A 15,836-nucleotide genomic window follows, 5' to 3' on the forward strand; every position below is an offset into this window, starting at 1 on the left:
ATGGACCTAGTGCGCATACATATTGCAGTGTGGGCTGGCTCGTGCTGCCCCTGGGCTCTCGCCTCTCCTGGGCCCCAATCATATCGCTCTACAATCTCTCGCTCTGACCTCGCCGCTCCTGCTATACCTGCTCACGCTCCAATCAGTGACCTGGATTTTGGTGATGTCCAATCCAGTCGCCCTCTTCACAGCCGTCGACCTCCCGGACCGGCTCGCGCTGCACCTTGCAGTGGCATGCTGCCACGCTGCTCCAGGGCCACCGCACACTGCTCCTTTTATGGCCCCGACCTGCCGCTGATGATCTCTCGCAGGTCGGGGCCACCACGCTGCCCTCGAGTCACTGCACGCCTGCAAAGCTACGGAGTGAATGGTGCTGGTGCTTCATTGATTTGGAGATCATCATAGGCATCAACAGAGCTGTGTAAGGAGATTGACACCAAAGGGCTGAACTCTTCTAACACGTGCCACTCATATACTTCAACAAATATACTTAGATTTAGCATTATCAAACATACTTGTGTCTTACATATCATACTAAGGGCACATAGTTCAAAGTTTGTGCCCCACAATAACCCCATAAAACATACAAACTACCTATTATAAAAATGCCTTCCTACTGCCATTTATTCGAAAAGCTTTAGTGCATTTCTGGCAGAGATTCATTTGAGGAACACATTAACCTTCGTTACTGAGCTTTACTTTTTTACATGAGCTTCTTAACAAGAGCCAGTGTTTAAAACGTGAATAAAAGACGATGGGGCAGATTTTCAAACATACCGGGTGTAAACATAGAAACATAGAAACATAGAAAATCGGTGCAGGAGTAGGCCATTCGGCCCTTCAAGCCTGCACCACCATTCAATATGATCATGGCTGATCATGCAACTTCAGTACCCCATTCCTGCTTTCTCTCCATACCCCTTGATCCCTTGAGCCACAAGGGCCACATCTAACTCCCTTTTGAATATATCGAATGAACTGGCCTCATCAACTTTCTGTGGTAGAGAATTCCACAGGTTCACAATTCTCTGCATGAAGAAGTTTTTCCTCATCTTGGTCCGAAATGGATTTCCCCTTATCCTTAGACTGTGACCCCTTGTTCTGGATTTCCCCAACATTGGGAACATTCTTCCTGCATCTAACCTGTCCAAACCCGTCAGAATTTAAAACGTTTCTATGAGGTCCCCTCTCATTCTTCTGAACTCCAGTGAATACAAGCCCAGTTGATCCAGTCTTTCTTGATAGGTCAGTCCCACCATCCCGGGAATCAGTCTGGTGAATCTTCGCTGCACTCCCTCAATTGCAAGAATGTCCTTCCTCAAGTTAGGAGACCAAAACTGTACACAATACTCCAGGTGTGGCCTCACCAAGGCCCTGTACAATTGTAGCAACACCTCCCTGCCCCTGTACTCAAATCCCCTCGCTATGAAGGCCAACATGCCATTTGCTTTCTTAACCGCCTGCTGTACCTGCATGCCAACCTTCAATGGCTGATGTACCATGACACCCAGGTCTCGTTGCATTTCCCCTTTTTCTAATCTGTCACCATTCAGATAATATTCTGCCTTTCTGTTTTTGCCACCAAAGTGGATAACCTCACATTTATCTACATTATACTGCAGCTGCCATGCATTTGCCCACTCACCTAACCTGTCCAAGTCACCCTGCAGCCTCTTAGCATCCTCCTCACAGCTCACACTGCCATCCAGCTTAGTGTCATCTGCAAACTGGAGATATTACATTCAATTCTTTTGTCTAAATCATTAATGTATATTGTAAATAGCTGGGGTGCCAGCACTGAACCTTGCGGGACCCCATTAGTCACTGCCTGCCATTCTGAAAAGGACCCGTTTATTCATACTCTTTGCTTTCTGTCTGCCAACCAGTTCTCTATACATGTCAATACATTACCCCCAATACCATGCGCTTTCATTTTGCACACCAATCTCTTGTGTGGGACCTCGTCAAAAACCTTTTGAAAGACCAAATACACCACATCCACTGGTTCTCCCTTGTCCACTCTACTAGTTACATCCTCAAAAGATTCTAGAAGATTTGTCAAGCTTGATTTCCCTTTCATAAATCCATGCTGACTTGGACCGATCCTGTCACTGCTTTACAAATGCACTGCTATTACATCTTCAATAATTGGTTCCAACATTTTCCCCACCACCGATGTCAGGCTAACCAGTGTACAATCCCCTGTTTTCTCTCTCCCTCCGTTTTTAAAAAATGGGGTTACATTAGCTACCCTCCAATCCATAGGAGTCTATAGAATGTTGGAAAATGACCACCAATGCATCCACTATTTCTAGGGCCACTTCCTTAAGTACTCTGGGATGCAGACTATCAGGCCCTGGGAATTTATCAGCCTTCAATCCCATCAATTTCCCTAATACAATTTCCTGACTAATAAGGATTTCCTTCAGTTCCTCCTTCTCGCTAGACCCTCGGTCCCCTCGTATTTCCGGAAGGTTATTTGTGTCTTCCTTCGTGAAGACAGAAACAAAGTATTTGTTCAATTGGTCTGCCATTTCTTTGTTCCCCATTATAAATTCACCTGATTCTGACTGCAAGGGACCTACATTTGTCTTCACTAATCTTTTTCTCTTTACATATTTATAGAAGCTTTTGCAGTCAGTTTTTATGTTCCCTGCAAGCTTACTCTCATACTCTATTTTCCCCCTCCTAATTAAACACCTAGTCCTCCTCTGCTGAATTATAAATTTCTCCCAGTCTTCAGGTTTGCTGTTTTTTCTGGCCAATTTATATGCCTCTTCCTTGGATTTAACACTATCCCTAATTTCCCTTGTTAGCCATGGTTGAACCACCTTCCCCATTTTATTTTTACGCCAGACAGGGATGTACAATTGTTGAAATTCCTCCATGTGATCTTTGAGTATCTGCCATTGCCTGTTCACCGTCAAACCTCTAAGTATCATTCACCAGCCAATTCATGTCTCATACCATCGAAGTTGCCTTTCTTTAAGTTCAGGACCCTAGTTTCTGATTGAACTGTGTCACTCTCCATCTTAAAGAAGAATTCTACCAAACTATGGTCACTCTTCCCCAAGGGGCCTCGTACAACAAGATTGCTAATTAATCCTCTCTCATTACACAACACCCAGTCTAGGATGGCCAGCTCGCTAGTTGGTTCCTCGACATATTGGTCCAGAAAACCATCCCTTATACACTCCAGGAAATCCTCCTCCACTGGCATTGAGGATCAGCCTGTTGTAAAATGGATGTCTAATCCACAATGGCAGTTTTATGGCTGGCTGGCATGTTGAGAATCTATCTCGTCGTAAGTTTGTTATACCTGGAAGTCACTTTTGTTCTTAAAGCTCTAAGAGCATCAAAATCAGATGATTATAGAACAGATTGGGCGCTAAATTCGATAGCCCCCTAAAACAGCTGGGAGAATTGCGATGCGCGATTACCCCGCGCCCATTCAATGTAATAAGGACAGTACGCCAACTTCGTGCTGCATGCTAATTATAATGATTAATGAAAGAGAAGGTGCATTGTGGCTGCTGGAGATGCTGAAATCATTCGGAATAGTGCTGTGCAACAAACAACAATGGCTTAGCTTGGGAGTGAGCATGTACCAAGGTTTTTCAATACTGCACTGGAGGTGGTGGAGGAGATGGAAAGCAGGAGAGATGTCCTGTATCCGCTGGGAGGGGGGGGGGCGGCAGGCGGCCCTCCAGACACACGATGAGAGGGCAATGGGAACAGATAACCGTGGACGTCAATGCCAGGAGTTTAGCCCCAAAACCTGAATGCAGTGCTGCAAGAAATTCAATTACCTCACACGAGTGGTCAAGTCAATGAATGCACCTTCAAATGCCATATCCTACCAACTGCATCACCAACCTCGCACACAATTCACCGCACCATCAACACTCACCTACTATCGATCATGACTCCATCACTAACATTCATATGCTTCACCTCACGTTCACACACTTAGCACTGTTGCTGTTGTATCTCTGTAAAGCATGAACTCCCATGTTCTACCACCAGGGAGCACATCCCCTGAAGTCCCAAGGGATCCAGCATCCCTTGGGAGCACTGTATATAAGCCTGTCCCGAAGGCCTGTTCCTCACTCTGGAGTGTCTTAATAAAGACTGAGGTCACTGTTACTTTAACCTCCCTGTATGCAGTCTCATCTGTGTTAGGAACATAACAACTAGCGACGAGTACACGAATCCAATGCAAAGATGCAGCAAACCGTGGGCATCCTGGAGAAGTTGTCGGAGGGTGAGGACTGGGAAGCCTATGTTGAATGGTTAGACCAGTACTTTGTAGCCAACGAGCTGGACGGAGAAGGAAGTGCTGCAAAAAGGAGAGTGGTCCTCCTCATGGTCTGCGGGGCACCGACCTACAGCCTCATGAAGAATCTTCTAGCTCCAGTGAAACCCACAGGTAAGTCGTATGAGGAGCTGTGTACACTGGTTCGGAAACATCTGACCCCGAGGGAGAGCGTGCTGATGGCGTGGTATCGGTTTTATACATACCTGCGATCTGAAGGTCAGGAAGTGGCAAGCTACGTCGCCAAGCTAAGGCGAATTGCAGGACAATGTGAGTTTGATGGCTACGTGGAGCAAATGCTCAGAGACTATTTTGTACTGGGCATTGGCCACGAGACCATCCTACCAAAACTTTTGACTGTAGGGACACCGACCCTCAGCAAGGCCATTGCGATAGCACAGCCGTTTATGTCCACCAGTGATAACACCAAACAAATCTCTCAGCACACAAGTGCTAGCAATGTTCATAACTTAACTGGAACTGTGTTTGCAAACAGAAATGTACAGGGCAGAAACTATGAGTCTGCAACTGCCAGCAGGCCTCAGGTGACCCAGATGATTTAGAGTCCGCAACAAAGGATGAATGCTAGGTAATTCACACCTTGTTGGTGTTGTGGAGGCTTCCATTCAGACTATTCATGCCACTTCAAAAGGTATGTTTGCAAGAGCTGTGGAACAATGGGGCACCTCCAACGAGCTTGCAGATGAGCTGCAAGCTCTGCACAACCTGCTAACCACCACGTGGCAGAGGACGATCAGTCCATGGTGGATCAAAGCAATTTTGAGCCTCAGAGAGAGAAGGCAGATGCTGAACTACATGCGGTGCACACATTTTTGACGAAATGTCAACCTATAATGCTAAACGTAAAATTGAATGGCTTACCCATAGCCATGGAACTGGACACTGGCGCTAGCCAATCCATCATGAGTAAAAAGATGTTTGAGAGACTGTGGCTGAGAACGTACACCAAAGAGCTTATCACTATCCTGGGCAGCGCCATGGTCAAGGTCACCTATGAGGGCACGATGCACGAACTGCCACTCTGGATTGTCCTGGGCAATGGCCCCACACTCCTTGGAAGGAGCTAGCTAGGCAAAGTCCGCTGGAACTGGGATGACATCAGAGCGCTATCATATGTCGATGAGGCCTCATGTACCCAGGTTCTTAATAAATTTCCTTCCCTTTTTAAGCCAGGCATTGGAAATTTTTCCGGGGTGAAGGTGCAGATCCACTTGGTCCCAGAGGTACGACCCATTCACCGCAAGGCGCGAGCGGCACCTCACATGATGAGGGAGAGAGTGATAATTGAGCTGGACAGGCTGCATTGTGTGGGCATCATCTCCCCGGTGGAATTCAGTGAGTGGGCCAGCCCGATTGTTCCAGTACTCAAAAGTGATGGCACGGTCAGGATTGGCGGCGATTATAAAGTAACTATTAATCGTTTCTCGCTACAGGACCAATACCCGCTACCTAAGGCAGACGACCTATTTGCAACGCTGGCAGGAGGCAAGACGTTCACCAAGCTCGACCTGACTTCGGCCTACATGACGCAGGAGTTGGAGGAGTCTTCGAAGAGCCTCACCTGCATCAACACGCACAAGGGACTGTTCATCTACAACAGATGCCCGTTTGGAATTCGGTCGGCTGCAACGATCTTCCAGAGAAACATGGAGAGCCTACTCAAGTCGGTACCACGCACGGTGGTTTTTCAGGACGACATATTGGTCACGGGTCGGGACACCGTTGAGCACCTACAAAACTTGAAGGAGGTCCTCCAGCGACTGAATCGCATAGGGCTCCGGCTGAAGAGGTCGAAATGCGTCTTCATGGCAACAGAAGTGGAGTTTTTGAGAAGAAAGATCGCGGCGGACGGCATTTGGCCCACAGATGCCAAGACAGAGGCTATCAGGAATGCGCCCAGGCTACAGAACGTCACGGAGCTGCGGTCGTTCCTGGGTCTCCTCAACTATTTTGGTAACTTCCTACCGGGGTTAAGCATCCTCTTCGAGCCCCTCCATGTGTTATTGCGTAAAGGTGAGAACCGGTTATGGGGAAAAAAACAAGTAATTGCTTTTGAAAAAGCCAGAAACATTTTATGCTCCAACAAGCTGCTTGTATTGTATAACCCGTGTAAAAGACTCGTGTTAGCACGTGATGCGTCGTCGTACGGAGTCGGGTGTGTATTACAACAAGCTAACGTTGTGGGGAAGTTGCTTCCTGTCGCCTATGCTTACAGGAGCTTGTCGAAGACCGAGAGGGCCTACAGCATGATTGAGAAAGAGGCATTAGCATGTGTGCTCGGGGTAAAGAAAATGCATCAGTATCTGTTTGGCCTCAAATTTGAGCTCGAAACCGATCACAAGCCCCTCATATCCCTGTTTGCTGAAAACAAGGGGATAAATACTAATGCCTCAGCCCACATACAAAGGTGGGCACTCATGCTATCAGCGTATAACTGTACCATCCGCCACAGGCCAGGCACCGAGAACTGTGCGGATGCTCTCAGTCAGCTACCATTGCCCACCACGGGGATGGAAATGGTGCAGCCTGCAAACTTTTTGATGGTGGCACAGCCTGCAGACTTGTTGATGGTCATGGAAGCGTTTGAAAATGATAAATCACCTGTCACGGCCTGCCAGGTTAGGACTTGGACCAGCTAAGATCCTCTGCTGACCCTAGTAAAAAACTGTGTGCTGCCTGGGAGCTGGGCCAGCATCCCGGTTGAAATGCAAGAGCTAATCAAGCCGTTCCAGCGGCAAAAGGACGAGCTGTCCATTCAGGCAGACTGCCTGTTGTGGGGTAACCACGTAGTGCTACCCAAAAAGGGCAGGGAGACGTTCACTTCGGATCTCCACAGCACACACCCGGGTATGGTAATAATGAAAGCGATAGCCAGATCCCACGTGTGGTGGCCTGGTATCGACTCTGACTTCGAGTCCTGTGTACGGCAATGCAGCGTGTGTGCTCAGTTGCCCAGAGAGGCACCACTAAGTTTGTGGTCCTGGCCCTCCAGATCATGGTCGAGGATCCATGTCGACTATGCGGGCCCGTTTCTCGGTAAAATGTTCCTGGTGGTGGTGGATGCTTTTTCAAAATGGATTGAATGTGAAATAATGTCGGGAAGCACCGCCACCGCCACCATTGAAAGCCTGAGGGCCATGTTTGCCACCCATGGCCTGCCTGACATACTGGTCAGTGACAACGGGCCATGTTTCACCAGTGCCGAATTTAAGGAATTCATGACCCGCAATGGGATCAAACATGTCACCTCAGCCCCATTTAAACCAGCCTCCAATGGGCAGGCAGAGTGGGCAGTACAAACAATCAAACAGAGCCTCAAACGAGTCACAGAAGGCTCACTCCAAACCCGCCTGTCCCGAGTACTGCTTAGCTACCGCACGAGACCTCATTCGCTCACAGGGATGCCCCCGGCTGAGCTACTCATGAAAAGGACACTTAAAACCAGGCTCTCGCTGGTTCACCCCAACCTGCATGATCAGGTAGAGAGCAGGCGGCAGCAACAAAATGTAAACAATGGTCGCGCCACTGTGTCACGGGAAATTGATCTGCATGACCCTGTGTATGTGCTAAACTATGGACATGGTCCCAAGTGGATCATGGGCACGGTGATAGCTGAAGAAGGGAGTAAGGTATTTGTAGACAAACTAGACAATGGACAAATTTGCAGAAAGCACCTGGACCAAACGAGGCTGCGGTTCACAGACTGCCCTGAACAACCCACAGCAGACACCACCTTTTTCGAGCCCACAACACACACCCAAAGGATCAACGACACCACGCCAGACCAGGAAATCGAACCCATCACGCCCAACAGCCCAGCAAGGCCAGGCTCACCCAGCAGCCCTGCAGGGCCAACAACATGCCAGCCCAGCGAGGGCACAGCCAACACACCAGAACAGACATTTGTACCGAGGCGGTCCACCAGGGAAAGAAAGGCTCCTGACCGCCTCACTTTGTAAATAGTTTTCTCTTTGACTTTGGTGGGGGGAGTGATGTTGTGTATCTGCAAAGCATGTACTCCCATGTTCCACCACCAGGGAGCACATCCTCTGAAGTCCCAAGGGATCCCAGCATCCCTTGGGAGCACTGTATATAAGCCGATCCCTAAGGCCTGTTACTCACTCTGGAGTGTCTTAATAAAGACTGAGGTCACTGTTACTTTAACCTCCCTGTGTGCAGCCTCATCTGTTTTCGGAACACAACAGTTGCAAGCCTCAACCCACTTCTCACAGCTAGCACACAATCACATCACACATACATATTGCACAACACTCACTGACACACCTCCTTTCTCTTGCAGGACAAGGTGGCGTACAACCGGAGGCAGCAGGAACTGGAGGGACAGGCGTGCCTGCATGTTCTAACCCCCATGGAGGAGATAGTGCTGGCCATTATGGGAAGGGCCATTGCTGAGGCCATGGCCAGTGGTGGGGCTGAATCAATTGAAGATGGATCCTCCTTCTCACATCACAATTCCCCCTCACCCCACAATCTCTTCTAACTTAAAGTTGCAGATGGTGTATGCATGTACTTCTTACTTTCACCTCTGTCCTCACCACAACCTTAACCTTGTCCCTTTTTCCTTTCAGATATCCAAGCACTGCCCTGGCCAGGCAGTGGAGGAAGACCAAGAAGACAGTGATGATGTAGCAATGCACTCCCTCAGCACTGCACTGAAGTGGCAACGTAGGTTTTGTGCTCAAGTCCTGGAGTGGATATTGAACTCACAGACTTCAGACTTAACAACAACTTACATTGATATAGTGCCTTTAACATCTAAAATGTCCAAAGGTATTTCACAGGAGCATTATTGAACACAATTTGACACATTAGAGATATTAGGATAAGTTGGTCAAAGAGGTAGGTCTTAAGGAGTGTCTGAAAGGAGGAGAGGGAGGTAGAGTGAGAGGGGTTTAAAGGAATTCCAAAGCTTAGGGCCAAGACAGTTGAAAAGTAAAAGTACTACATATTGAGCCAGCATAACACTGGAACATAAATTATAAAAAATGCATAACAATTGTGTGCACTATACCTTTAATCTCTCATTCCGATACCTCGTTTTGAGGAGAAAGTCTCCTAATGAAAGCAAATAATTCACAAGCTAGTCTGATATGGAAAGCTTGTATTAAATAAGTGTTAGTTATTGGTCAAGACAGTGGGACCCCACATCCTCCCAAACTTACCCTCATGTCACTTTGTTGGGTGTGCTCCTGAGGAACATGAACTGTTGATATGACTCATTTGAGGAAAAGCCCTTTCATTCACGAGAAGGAGACGTTGTCAACACACCAAAACAAAATACAGCTTGAAGTAATTTAATCGATCCAACACCCCTTTCAAGAATAATATACACCATATATGAGCTACATAAACACACATTAAACTGTTTAACACATTTTTTGGAGTCACAAATTGGCTGTGTGTATGCTGGAGTTCCCTTAAGAACATATATTTGTCTCATATGAAACCACACTGACCACATCATCCATTCCCACTTCATAATATTTACTGCAAAGACTTTAGTCACTGATCAGTGATAACAGAAATGGCAGTGCCTTAATAGCATTTAATATGCTGAGCATTAAAAATTAGATCATTTAGAACACATACTTTGATTAAGGTTACTTGGAAAAGTATAACTTTTGCATCACAAATAATATATGCAAGATGTATATGAAAAATTGCATGATGTAGTTGAAAGGCAATAAAAATAAATTCAATGTATATTAATATATTTGAATTCTATGATCAGATTAGACTTATATAATTTTGTTGTACTTAATAGATCAATTCTTAGGAACCAAATGATAGGATTATTTAAGCAGTGATCCCTTACATACTACACTCAGTAGCTTGCACATAGGGAAAGGCTGTAACACAAATGTGATGACAAGTTAATTTATGTTTAAGACAGTGAAATACAGTACTATACAACCTGTGTCAAATGGTTACTTTAGAGATTGAACTAGTTTTCTTTGAAGTTCCAACTCAAAGTTGAAAGAGAGGCAGTGTTAGATCCAACTGTATATTTAGTTGATGATTGATGTTCCAATTGGACCTTATAAAACAATACACAATATCCAAATCCATCTTTTCAAAGCAAAAACTATTCGGTCAGAGTTGATGCTGTAGCTGCTGCATAAATCAAATCTGCGGGAATTTATCGTAAAACTCGGATGTGGATAGGAAACAGAGAAAGAAAGAAAGGAAGATTAAATATCAAACTAGGGAGAAGCTACCAGGGACCTAAAAATTGAGTTATATAAATATTAGGAACTCACAGAAGATTGGCAGACAAAATATATTACAGATAAAATTATAATTTAGTATATATTGGGGAAAAGGGCAATAAATGGTGGGGTGTAGTATATTCCTTGAGGACAGTAACAACACTGGACAGGACAGGATTTCCACCTACTGGCATGAACTGTGCCAACAGTTAATGTTGAAATGGCTCTGAATTAACCCACCAGCCAATGATCTGCCATTTGGATAGGCTGTGAAGTGAAGAGTTGTGATGATGGCTTCTTGCTCACCGATTGACATGTTGTATACTGACTGATGATGTACTCTATTTCTTTATCTAAACCACAATTTGTGAAGATTGTTTTCTTCATATGGCCTCCCAGAAGAGGGACGGTATAAACCTTCAATTATAAAGACACGGATTAATCAAGGGCAGTCAGTATGGATTTGGTAAGGGAAGATCGTATCTGACCAACTTGATTGTATTTTTTGAGGAGGTAACAAGGAGGGTCGATGAAGGTAGTGCATTTGATGCCGTCTACATGGATTTTAGCAAAGCTTTTCATAAGGTCTCACATAGCAGACTGGTCAGAAAAATAAAGTCCCATGGGATCCCAGGAAAAGTGGCATGTTGGATCCAAAATTGGCTAAGTGGAAGGAATCAAAGGTAATGGTTGACAGGCATTTTTGTGACTGGAAGGCTGTTTCCAGTGGGGTTCCGCAGGGCTCAGTACTAGGTTCCTTGCTTTATGTGGTATATGTCAATGATTTAGACTTCATTGTAGGGTACATGATTAAGAAGTTTGCAGATGATGCAAAAATTGGCCATGTTATTGATAGTGAGGAAGAAAGCTGTAGACTGCAGGAAGATATCAATGGACTGGTCAGGTGGGCAGAAAAGTGGCAAATGGAATTCAACTTGGATAATTGTAAGGTAATGCAGCTGGGGAGGGCTAACAAGGCAAGGGACTACACAATAAATGGTAAGATACTGAGGAATAGAGGGACCTTGAAGTATATGTCCACAGATACTTGAAGGTAGCAGGACAGGTAGGTAAGGTGGTTAAAAAGGTATACAGGATACTTTCCTTTATTAGCGGCGGCATAAAATACAAGAGCAGGGATGTTATGCTTGAACTAACCACTTCAAATAACTATCTATCACAATGAACAATAAAACACTAGTTAGGCCACAACTAGAGTACTGTGTACTGTTTTGGTCACAAGATACAGGAAAGATGTGATTGCACTAGAGAGGACACAGAGGGGATTTACGAGGATGTTACATAAGAATATAAGAAATAGGAATAGGAAACAGGCCATACGGCCCCTCGAGCCTGCTCCACCATTCAATAAGATCATGGTTGATCTGATCATGGACTCAGCTCCACTTCCCTGCAGCACCCCACTAGTTACTGGTTGCCAACCAGAGAATAAACCATTTATCCCAACTCTCTGTTTTCTGTTAGTTAGCCAATCCTCTATCCATGCTAATATATTACCCCCAACCCCGTGAACTTTTATCTTGTGCAGTAACCTTTTATGGGGCACCTTGTCAAATGCCTTCTGGAAGTCCAAAAACACCACATCCACTGGTTCCCCTTTATCCATCCTGTTCGTTACATTCTCAAATTTGTCAAACATGACTTCCCCTTCATAAATCCATGCTGATTCTGCCTGACCAAATTTTGTTTTTCCAAATGTCCTGCTACTGCTTCTTTAATAATGGACTCCAACATTTTTCCAACCACAGATGTTAGGCTAACTGGTCTATAGTTTCCTGCTTTTTGTCTGCCTCCTTTTTTAAATAGGGGCGTTACATTAGCAGTTTTCCAATCTGCTGGGACCTCCTAGAGAATTTACGCACAGCCAGGTCCCACAAATAGCAATGTGATAATGACCAGATAATCTGTTTTTTTATTAACTGAAGTTAGTTGAAGGATAAATATTGGCCAGGACACCAGGGATTATTCGCCTGCTCTTATTCGACATATGTGGGATCTTTTACATCCACCTGAGAGAGCAGACGGTGCCTCGGTTTAGCGTCTCATCCGAAAAGTGTTCTACATGTTGTTATTTTCAGCATCGAAAACACTTCTAATAACTATCTATCACTGTGAACAATTGCTGTCCTTCTAGCTAAGCAAAATCTACACATAACCCTTGCCACACCCTGGGAGGCCATTTTCATGGCTGTAATGGTACTGATGGTGGTTTCTTGCTTACCGATTGACATGTTGTACACTAACTGACGATGTACTCTATCTCTTTCTCTAAACCTGGCCACAATAAGTAACTGTGTACAAAACTCTTGGTCAAGCACATTCCCAGGTGCTGGTCATGAGGATCTCCTGAACTTATTTGGGATAACCACTCTTGCTCCCCACATGATACAATCTTTATCCACTAACAATTCATTCCTACGGACGAAGAATGGATGAATATCTTCCTCTGATACCTGGTTTGGCCATCCACTTGCTATGTAATCATACACCTTTGATATAACTGGGTCATGTTTGCTTGCCCTACCAATCTCTTCAGCTGTAACTGGCAGCTTATCAATGTATGAAAAATAGAATACTTCTTCCCTATTGGATGTTACTTGTGATGGGGATGGCAAACTGGACATAGCTTCAGCATTACTGTGATCAGTTGATCGTCTGTACTCAATGTCATACGAAAATGCTGACAAAATCAAAGCCCATCTCTGCATTCAGGCTGCCGCTAAGGTTGGAACTAGGGACTTTGGAAGGAGGATTGCTGGCAGGGACTTGTGGTCAGTAACGATGGTAAACTTACAACCAAACAAGTACTTGTGAAATTTCTTGACCCCAAAAATCAATGCCAAAGCTTCCCTTTCGATCTTCACATAATTACGCTCACTGGCATTGAGAGTGCCTGAAGCAAAAGCAATTGGTCTCTCCTCCTCACTATCTAGTGCATGAGAGATCACTGCCCCAACTCCATACGGAGAGGCATCACACACAAGCTTGATCGCCTTTGATACGTCATCGTGAACTAACATGCTTCTCGGCCTTTTGGCTAAGATCATGCGTAACTGACCTGACAGGGGAGTAGCCAACATGACCTCCGGGTGGTTCTCCCTGGATCAGGAAGGTATATGCTTGCTTTTTTGGAAACAGGAGGTGGGTGGGGTGGCTTGACCCATCCACCTCCACGGAGGTGTGTGGGGGACCTGACCCATCCACCTCCATGGCACGAACCTGGTATTGCAGTACTTCCAGGAACGGTGCAGTGGCTCTAGGCCTTTTGGCTAAGAGCATTGGCGCAGAGTGATCCTTGGCGTGTGCAAGGTGACCTCTGGCGTTTGTGATTTGACAAAGAATTGGAACGATTGGCTACGAATTTCAAAAAAAAAAAAAAAAACATGCTTCTCGGCCTTTTGGCTAAGATCATGCGTAACTGACCTGACAGGGGAGTAGCCACCATGACCTCCGGGTGGTTCTCCCTGGATCAGGAAGGTATATGCTTGCTTTTTTGGAAACAGGAGGTGGGTGGGGTGGCTTGACCCATCCACCTCCACGGAGGTGTGTGGGGGACCTGACCCATCCACCTCCATGGCACGAACCTGGTATTGCAGTACTTCCAGGAACGGTGCAGTGGCTCTAGGCCTTTTGGCTAAGAGCATTGGCGCAGAGTGATCCTTGGCGTGTGCAAGGTGACGTCTGGCGTTTGTGATTTGACAAAGAATTGGAACGATTGGCTACGAATTTTAAAAAAAAAAAAACATGCTTCTCGGCCTTTTGGCTAAGATCATGCGTAACTGACCTGACAGGGGAGTAACCACCATGACCCCAAAGTGGTTCTCCCTGGATCAGGAAGGTATATGCTTGCTTTTTGGAAATAGGAGGTGGGTGGGGTGGCTTGACCCACCCACCTCCACGGAGGTGTGTGGGGGGCCTGACCCATCCACCTCCATGGCACGAACCTGGTATTGCAGTACTTCCAGGAATGGTGCAGTGGCTCTAGGCCTTTTGGCTAAGAGCATTGGCGCAGAGTGATCCTTGATGTGTGCAAGGTGACCTCTGGCGTTTGTGATTTGACAAAGAATTGGAACGATTGGCTACGAATTAAAAAAAATAAAAAAAAAACATGGTACTCTCTACCAACTGGCTTTTACACTCTGAATGCTATGTCACATTCTTCTGACCAATTCCAAAAGACCTGTTTTTTCACAGCTCATTGGATGTAAGACTGTCGCCAAATTTGGGAGGAACTTCCCATAATAATTCCAAAGATCCAAAAATGCTCGAAGTCAAGAGACATAGGGCTCAAATTTGGCCCACCCCTTTTTCGGCGCACTTACCAGAGATGCGGCGCTTTTCTCCGTTGATAAGTGCGGCAAAAAAATCACTCCCCACTTTGGCCACTGTCGGGCCTCTCCTCGGTCATCGTGCAGCGTGGCCAGTGGAGTTGGGGGCGGAGCCAGCGTCCTGCGCTGAAAACAGTGCCGGGATGTCTGCATATGCGCAGTGGAGTGTCCGCGCATGCGCAGTAGCTCCTCGCCCCCAACCTCTCTGTAGCCGCTGTGTGTACAGGACCCGATGCCCGCCCCTAGCCCTGGCCGAGTGGCCTCCCGGTTCGATCGACCTCAGGTTTGAAATTTTATGCACTGGAGCTATTTTTGAACTTTTTTAATGGCTTGTCATTTTCCTGGACTTTTGGATATTTTGAAAAAATTATGTAAAAATGTTTTGTCTCTTGTGGTGGCCATTTGTCAAGCCTATTCATCTGGTGCTATTGTGAAAGAAGAACATAAGTGACGGAGGAACTCTGAGAGAATATCTTATTTATTGAAGTAGACTTTATTTAGATAATATGGACTCAATTTTGGCTCAGTATAATCATTGCAAACAAATAATTGTTTAAATTAGTTGTGAGATAAGGGCAATTTAATTCAACTATCTTTTACTTCTTTTATTTTTGCAGTTTAAGCTTCCATGAATGCTTCTCTTGTATAGTAAATTAACTTTGCGAAGTTTGTCATATATAGCTGTATAGCTGTTTGATCCTAATCACATTCTTTAGTCGTCATTAAATTCTGCTGGCCTCCAATGTACCTACCTGCGCTGATTTCTTAACTCTCTGCAAGGGTTTTCTGAAGTCGCCACATACGCTGACCTAAGTAGATTTGGAATAACTATTAGCTGGCCAAAGTGATCTAAATGGCCAAAAACTGCCGTAGGTGGCTGGTAATGCCCCCTTTTGAGAAAAAAAAACAAACTAAAAAATC

At 45.6% G+C, this 15,836-nt stretch overlaps 1 long non-coding RNA gene and 3 pseudogenes across 1 annotated transcript in view; 3 read left to right on the forward strand and 1 right to left on the reverse strand.

Moving 5' to 3' along the window:
* The window catches only part of LOC139268073 (uncharacterized), an 88,171-nt gene extending 73,161 nt beyond the window's left edge, over nt 1-15,010 (reverse strand). The window contains exon 1 of the long non-coding RNA XR_011593969.1: nt 14,910-15,010. This is a non-coding gene — a long non-coding RNA (uncharacterized lncRNA). The remainder of the gene's footprint in view (nt 1-14,909) is intronic.
* On the forward strand, nt 13,605-13,843 carry LOC139270000 (U2 spliceosomal RNA; annotated as a pseudogene).
* On the forward strand, nt 13,970-14,208 carry LOC139269999 (U2 spliceosomal RNA; annotated as a pseudogene).
* Nucleotides 14,331-14,568, forward strand: LOC139269964 (U2 spliceosomal RNA; annotated as a pseudogene).
* Nucleotides 15,011-15,836: the final 826 nt, after the last annotated feature.

Source organism: Pristiophorus japonicus, chromosome 8 (assembly GCF_044704955.1).
Source record: "Pristiophorus japonicus isolate sPriJap1 chromosome 8, sPriJap1.hap1, whole genome shotgun sequence".
NCBI lineage: Eukaryota > Metazoa > Chordata > Chondrichthyes > Pristiophoridae > Pristiophorus > Pristiophorus japonicus.